Source organism: Electrophorus electricus, chromosome 2 (assembly GCF_041902795.1).
Source record: "Electrophorus electricus isolate QZ-2024a chromosome 2, ASM4190279v1, whole genome shotgun sequence".
In the NCBI taxonomy this organism is placed as follows: domain Eukaryota; kingdom Metazoa; phylum Chordata; class Actinopteri; order Gymnotiformes; family Gymnotidae; genus Electrophorus; species Electrophorus electricus.
In genome coordinates, this window is record NC_137498.1 from 6,578,220 (window position 1) to 6,586,304 (window position 8,085).

Below are 8,085 nucleotides of genomic sequence, written 5' to 3' on the forward strand. Positions count from 1 at the left end.
TCTTTTATATACAGTGAATGGAAAGATTGTGGGGTGGGGCCTGGTGGGTGGGGTCTGCCATAAATGCTATTGAGCTCTTTCATTCTAAATAGTTTTGAAGGGCACCGATCTGCAAACTCCATCATAGTTTGGGCGTATGAAAATTACATGGAACGTAAAAAAAAAAATTATATTGTAAATCTGTCTAGTTTTATCTCTCTTACAAAATTTATTTCACTGTTTATATTATACAGTGTTTATATTGAAGATTTTATGTTCTATGATTTTATTATCCAGTGTTTTATCGTTGTTTGAACTGGTTTTGTTTTGTTGATTGTGTGTACTCTTATCTTGTGCTATAATTTTAAAAAGTTGTATACAACTAAAGTTTACTATTGTTATTATTATATTAGTACCACCAAATGGTTTAGTTTAATGGCTTTATTGAAGCTTCATTTTTTAAACCATGCCACATGATCATAATAATGATCTGAGTGTAGTCCTCTTCCTCCTCTTCATCACAGTGTCTCAGTGTCTCTTCCGTGATGCAGTGATGGGCACAGTGACGTGTTCACCGTTGCCACACTCACAGCAAGCATGAGATGGAGCTTTCAGCTGGGGGGGGACGGTGAGTCTTGCAGCTGGCTGGAACAACCGTCTGTCCATCCTCATCTAAAATGTATGAAAGCAGAGAATGTTTGCACAGCATTCATTTTAATTTAGTCAAAGAAATAACCTGCTAAACCTGCCTGTGTGGCGTTCACATTACTCTAACGCAGCATATTTACCATATGCCTTGTTTGTATGTTATATTGAACAGCAAAAACACAGGGCCTGCTATTCTCTTCAATTAATTCTCGAGTCTGCATCTTTATTTTTCTATTTAAAATGTACTTAATAATACATCTGGATTTTGGGAAATAAGGAACCACATGAGTGTAATGGTTGGGAGGCTGAGGGTGAACACATATACAAAGTAACTGCCTCGGATGTGAGAGTGAACTGGAGCAATGAGTATGCAAACCCTAATGAGAATGAGTAAACGAACAGACAGGATTAACAAATAAATAAGAAGTTTAATATAAAAAAATGAACAAGAAAAACAACACAGAATAGAATGAGGGAAAGAATCAGAAGACTAAGCAGGCTAACAGGGCGAGGCTGATAACAAGGCAACTAAGGAAACTTAACACTAAGGAACGGCTAACAGGAGAACAACGATGAAGCACAGAACCAGGTTACTTATGCTAGACGAGACTGTAAACCATGGACAGGCACAGGAATTGGGACAGACTGAGGGAAAAGGAGTGGGACTGGCAACATGGCTAGAACAGGAGGCGAGCACAGAGACAGGAGAGGAGAAATACTGGGATAGCTGCGGGAACAGGGACAGGCACAGAAGCAAAGGCAGACGTAATTATGTTAAACAAAACTGAGACAGGCACAGCAACAAAATAAACAACAGGCATGAGTGCAGCTACTGGAACAGGTAAAGGAACACCGATGCCACAAGGCAGGGTAACAGGTTTTTACCAAGTTCACACAAACAGGTATAGATACATTATGTAGATGCAGTTACAGAAGTGTCGTAGGGCGTGGGCACCAGTGGAGCATGAGCTGAGCGTTCACGAGCACGTCTGACGTGTCCTGAGCGTCCACCTGCATGTCCGATGTGGGTGCCGAGTCATGGTTGCGTTCAGCGATGGCAGGCTCAGGAGGTCTGGAGGTGCGGCTGCACTCAGCGATGGAAGGCGTGGGAGGTTTGCAGGCGCGGCACTGGGAGGAGCGTAGGCAGGCAGGCCAGAGAGAAAAAGGCTGGGGAGGCAGGCAGGCACTGAGGGAGGGAGGATGGGGAGAGAAGGAGGCAGGGAGGCTGACAGGGAGGGAGGGAGTGAGGGAGGCTCAGGAGGCAGTGAGGCAGGTAGGCAGCCAGGGTGGGAGGGAGGGAGGCTGGGGATACATGAGGCCAGACAAGCAGCATGTGACCCATACTCCAGGGGAGGCTGGGAATACATGTGGCCACATGATTAGAATCGAGACCCAGACACCGAGGGGAGGTAGATCTGAATGGAGACGCAGACTCCTGGGGGAGGTTTGGAATACATTCTGTTCATCTGGCCACATGTAACCCCAGTCTCCCTCCCTCCCTTCCTGCCTCCCTCCTTTCCTCCCCAGTGTACCCAGTGTTCTTGCTCTCTCCCTGCCTGCTTGCCTCCCCACCCTCCCTGCCTCCCTCCATCCAAGCCTGCTTGCCTGACTCCCCAGCCTCACTCCAGCCTCTCTGCCCACCCAGCTTGCCTGCCTGCCTACCTGCTTACCTCCAAAGCCTCCCTCCCTTCCTGCCTTCCCCACCTGCCTCCCCAGTGCCTCTCTCTCCCTCCCTGCCTGCCTGCCTCCCCAGCCTCTCTGCTTACCCTCCTGCCCACCCACTTGCCTGCCTGCCCAGCTTATGTGCCAGTCTGCCTCCCTCCCTGTTTGCCTGTCTCCCTCACTCCTCAGCCCCCTCCCTCCCTCCATCTCTCCCTGCTTGTCTGCCAGCCTGCTTGTCTCCCCAGACTCCCTCCCTCCCTCCCTCCCTCCCTCCCTGCCTCCCCAGCCTACCACCCTCCCTGCCTGCCTGCCTGTGCACCCTCCCTCCCTCCCTGCCTCCCTGCCTCCCCAGCCTCTCTGCTTACCCTGCCACCTGCCCACCTGCCTGCCCAGTTTACTTGCCTGTCTGCCTCCCTGCCTGCCTGTCTGGCACAGTGATGCATTCACCCCTGCTATGCTCACTCTCCATCACTGTGCAGCAAGCATGAGATGGAGCTTTCAGCTGGGGGCTGATGTTGAGTCTTCCAGCTGGCTGGAGCAACAGTGTGTCCATCCTCATCTAATATGCATGAAAGTAGAGGAGGTTTGTACAGTGTTCATTTTCATTTAATCAAAGAAATAACTTGCTAAGCCTGGCAGCATAGTGTTAACTTTATTCTAATGCAGCATATTTATCTGGGGGATGGGACATCCTGCTTGACTGGGAAGCAGCAGCACATGGTATTTCTGGAATGTTGGACCAAGTTGCATCGAAAGATGTTTCGACATACGTCTTGTGATTCCACTCTTACTTGAAATGGTCATATTCCAGACAATCCATGCACCTCTGTTATCTTTTTTTCATGAAAAGAAGCCACGCCTCTCCTCCATGACACCTTCTTGCATGTTTGTAAGAGATTGAAATCATGACACTCAATGTTAGTTTTGCACAATGCCTAATTCAGAAAAATGCACAAGCAATGCTAAAAAGAAGTCTTCATCTCGGAGTCGTATAATTCTGATGGATCGGGCAATTTGGAACTGGTTCCTGATTCCCATCACTTTGCTTCATGAATGAAAAAGCTGATTGTGTGTTGAGGAAAACAGATGTTTTTATAAGTGGCTGTGAATGGATTTGCTTTTGCTATTAAAGTGTGTTATTCCTACTACCATATCTTCTCAGATTCACTATTCATTCGAGTTCTCTTAAGTTTATAGTCTGCTATAGACTGCTACCTGCATATCTAACACAAAAATTAGTGCTTCCCATTGCAGAGCCAAGATTATTCTGACATGTTAAGTCATTAAAATGACTTCATTCTGGTTACCATGATATTAAGAATGGAATGCTTTGAGAATACCAACTCCAGACAGATAAACAGAAAACCTATAGATGATGCATAAAATGAATGCTGGATGAAAATAGATACATTTACTCACATCTGCAGGAGAACCTGCCATGTCTCTCTCCTCCTTCAGTGTCTGCTGCTCCTCCCTCATCTTCCTCAGCCACTCTCCCATCATCTCCTCATCTGCCGCCTTGTGGTGTCCATGTGGAAAGGGGTGACACTGTGATGTGGGGGAATGGTGCCGATGTCTATGTCGTTGGTTATAAGGATGGATTCTGTTTCAGCCAAAATCCATGTTAGTTTAAAACCTGCGTAACATGGTACACCACAAAGTTAGTTTTCAGCTCATGAGGCACAGCATTGGAAATACCCGAGACAACTGCCAGATGCAATTTACCCTGTCCCCATCAATTTCTGAACTGCGTTACATTGTCCCCACTACTTCTTGAAAGTGTATTAAGAAAATATTAGTATTTTCTTCACAAGCTTCATTTTGCTCCATTTGATAAATATAATTTGATTAATTGTTGTTTTGATCTATAAATCTAATCATATTATGTTCTTAATGACAATCAGAACATATTCTTGCTGATATGTTGTTGAGACGATGGTGAAATAAACGCAGTACAACTGACGTTTCTTGAAATGAAATCAAAATCAATAGAAAACAACTGTACTTCAAATATATATTAAACCATAATGTGAGTTTTGAGAAGCAGGCAAGATGGGAGTCGCATGCAGCTTGAAATGTATGGCTTTACTGAGCAGAGTAAACACTGCAGGCCACAGCCTACAGTGATCACGTAAAGCTCATCATATTATTCCTAGAGAGTAACATTCTGTCCCTCAAAGGCAATGAAACAAGAAAACGTTGGTTGGTGGGATTGAATTTTGCATCCTAATGGGGAGAAGACAATTCAAGCCAGTTTTTAAACTATGCCTTTCAGGCACCAAAAGGGAGGAAATGCTGGATGGATCCAGAAGTCCCCTTGCTGTATGGTTTCTGTAGTGTAGTGGTTATCATGTCTGCTTTACATGCAGAAAGTACCTGGTTCAATACCAGGCTGAAACGCTTTTCTTGGTAAATGTCTAACTGCTGTCCTTACAGTTGAATGGAGGGCTGTTCTTCACAGAGCAAAGTCAGGCTCCTTAACTAATCGCCAAACTGATGAATTAAAACTCGTAGCATAATGTCTATGCAAATTCAAGTCTTTCAAACATTAGTACAGGAAGTATTAACTTTAGTGAGTGTGTCCTTATTTTGTTTCCTAAAAATGTTTATGCTAATTAGCTCAATTTTAAAAGTTACTTTCATCAAGTCTATGGCAAAGAAAAAATCCTTGCAAGGCAATGTCAAGCATACAGAATTTGTGCAATAGGTTATGCTCTAAATGCCAATGAGAGAACTACAGAGATAAAGTAAAACTCTTCATATTATGCCCAGTTAGCAACAGTCTGTTTCTCGAAGGGTAAGAAACAAGAGAACTTTGGTGGGGTTGTCTGAATTTTGCATCCTAATGCTTGAGAAGCCATACTGCTTAGCCAGATTTAAAACTATGATTTTCAAGCCCCAAAAATGAGCAAATGCTGGAAAGCAGCATTTTTTTCTGCAACTTTGAATCAGATATTTCTGAAAAATTAGAATTGTAAACCATTTAAATTTTAAGTACATCTGCTCGTAAAACGCATTTTAGGCTATCCAACATACCCACGAAATTTGCATAAAATGGCAGCTATTTGTGAACAGAGAGAGTAATGGTATTTACTAACCGTCAAAATGATTTATTGCTTGATTTGATTGGTTGATTTGACAGCTGTCAATCATCCTCGTCATCCGAGTCATCTTAGAAAAGAAAGTTGATCCAATTATTCTAGTATAAATGTGATTAATAAACATGCTTTTAAAAATATACTTACGTGGAGATGGTGGCCTACAGGTTAGTGTGGTTGAACAGCGTGAATAGGCCTAGAATTATTTAGACGTATGTTATAAGCCACAGTGACCTGTATACGTTTCTGTAGACGTTGCCGGTTGTAAGAGGTGAAATATTTGTGAGCTCCGCCAGAGGGCTCGATGAATAGTGGATGACAGTAGAGGGATTCACCCCCTCTGCCTGTGTGACAAATTAACGCACTGCATAAACTTTTAGACATAAAGCGATCTTTTAACATATGGTAGACGCACTCTAGAAAAGATTACCTTGTAACAACTCATTCAATATATGAACTGTTTCATCAGCTTGTGTCCTTATATCTGCAAATAAAAGTAACAAAAATGTAAACAAAACAAATACATACAATTAAAATTTATAAAAGTTCACAAATAAGAAATTACCTTGGGCGGCATTTCTCTCCACAGAGTCAAGGAAGTCGTGAACGTCGGAAACTATGGAAATACATAGAACAGAATTATAGACCATGAGTAGAAAAGATCACCATAATGATATCCTTTATACCAAAACCGCATTTATGTCAGGTCATGTACTGGTTAATTTAAGTAAATAGATTCACCTACTTCGAAGCTAAAGTTTTTCTATTTAGCTAGCCCTGAGAATAAGAATAGCCGTCGATCAAAAGAGTTTTAGTCGATCAAAATGTTTCACGTACTCTATGGCATAGCGGTCATATTACATATTGACCATTAATCATCAGAATAAAGACATTGACAATATCCTTTCCTAGATAGCTCGCAAAAGAATACTTACGATAGCTTGTAGATAATACGCATTGATTGTTAAAATGTATGTTTTATCTAGACCTGAAATTAATTACGACGCTAAGCCCAACTGAGTTAAATCATACAACGCACGATAAAGTATTTCATCCATTAGCTAAATAAATAGCTAAATACACGTCAGCCTTTTTGGTAACTTATACTAATATAAGGTATAGCATGAATTAGTTAAGCATTACTGAATTGCTTACCTGTTGTGAACTAAATGAGTGAAATACCGAAAACACGGCTTTAAGAAAAAGTCGGTGGGGATAGAAATGGTTTTCGGATAGAAGTTGTAAATTACGTCCCTCCCCCAACACCTCTCTCAGTTGTGGAATGCACTGAAAGTGGTAAGAGTACAACGTGTGATAACGGTTAAAAACCTTGTGTGATAAAACTTATAGAGTAACCACAATGGTTAGAGATCAGACAAAAAATAAATAAATTAAAACTTTGTGATGTTTTCTGAAAAGTTTGCTTATTGCCTTGTTTGAATACATCTGGCAAATAAGAAGTGAAGAGGTGTCGTGGGAGAGTTGTGTGTGTGTGTGTGTGTGTGTGTGTGTGTGTGTGTGTGTGTGTGTGTGTGTGTGTGTGTGTGTGTGAGAGAGAGAGAGAGAGAGAGAGAGAGAGAGAGAGAGAGAGAGAGAGAGAGAGAGAGAGTCAATGACCTCTGACTGCAGAGTGTGTGTCAGAGAGGACACTGAACAGATAGAGAAAGTGGAGACAAACTGGTGTAGTATGAGACTAAAAAATTTTATTTTCTTTAATCACATTATTTCACTATTAAAGAATTATTTCAATGATTCCTACTCAAACATCTGGGGTACAACTAAATTTAAATGAGCGAGTACGGGGGTCTGGTTTTGTGGGAGGAGTTGCACGCTGCACGGGATTGGTCAGACCGGGTGGTTGGGTAGAAAGAAAAGGCGGCAAAATTGAGGAGTCAAATGAGGAGTGTATTTCTGACCCTGGGAGGAGGTTTTTTTCACCTTATATCATATTTTGTCAGAAAGTTTTTCCTGCATGTTGGGGGGCGTGGGGGAGGGGGGGCGCGGAGGTGTAACCTCTAGAGAATCAACCAATGGGAGGGAGTGGGAGGGGTGAATTAGTTGGTGAGTGAGAGAGACACACACACACACACACACCCGAGACCCACACGCAAGTTTGAGTATGACTACATGACCGGCAGCAGAGCGGAGCGGACATTAAAGACTGGGTGGTACGTATTCGTTTAAGACTCGGAAGTTTTATTTACTTTAATCACTGGAATATTTCACAATTACATTTTTTTTTTAAGTCAATAAAACTATTTTGAGGATCCCTCATTGTGTTTTAATTTATTTTCATATAATATTGTCACATCATAAATCATATAATAATAATAATAATAATAATAATAATAATATATATATATATATATATATATATATATATATATATATATATATATGGAGGGTCAAAACAAATCAAGCAATAAATCATTTTTTTGACAGTTTGTAAATTCCATTACTCTCTCTTAGGCTTTCTAGGTTTATGTGGAGGCTCTGCAAGAATAGCAAAGTCTGATCAGTTATAAGTAATGAGGGTTCAGGGCTGTTATGTATTTTGTACATTTAGCTTTAGATTTTATACTACAGAACTGATGGATTTACAATTTGTACAAGCAGAAATGTTCAGTTTCCTGTGTGTCAGTTTGCTGTGTGTCAGTGGTGGTAATACAACAGCTTAGTCTGAGGCTACAGGGCTCTG

The 8,085-nt window shown here is 41.8% G+C and overlaps 2 long non-coding RNA genes and 1 other non-coding gene across 4 annotated transcripts; 1 reads left to right on the forward strand and 2 right to left on the reverse strand.

Annotated features, from left to right (window-relative positions):
• Nucleotides 1–452: 452 nt before the first annotated feature.
• On the reverse strand, nt 453–5,616 carry LOC145660002 (uncharacterized). Of its 2 annotated transcripts, none has more exons than XR_014126217.1 (4): nt 5,535–5,616; nt 5,388–5,460; nt 3,709–3,892; nt 453–651 (listed from the first exon to the last, which is right to left on the reverse strand). It is a non-coding gene; the product is annotated as an uncharacterized LOC145660002 (long non-coding RNA). The 2 variants fall into 2 exon arrangements; XR_014126218.1 differs by lacking the exon at nt 453–651 and adding an exon at nt 2,655–2,848.
• trnav-uac (transfer RNA valine (anticodon UAC)) lies at nt 4,617–4,689 on the forward strand. Its single transcript has one exon. It is a non-coding gene; the product is annotated as a tRNA-Val (tRNA).
• A 32-nt stretch (nt 5,617–5,648) lies between the features above and the next one.
• LOC145660003 (uncharacterized) lies at nt 5,649–6,005 on the reverse strand. The gene is made up of 3 exons (XR_014126220.1): nt 5,953–6,005; nt 5,818–5,871; nt 5,649–5,731 (listed from the first exon to the last, which is right to left on the reverse strand). It is a non-coding gene; the product is annotated as an uncharacterized LOC145660003 (long non-coding RNA).
• Between the last annotated feature and the right edge of the window lie 2,080 nt (nt 6,006–8,085).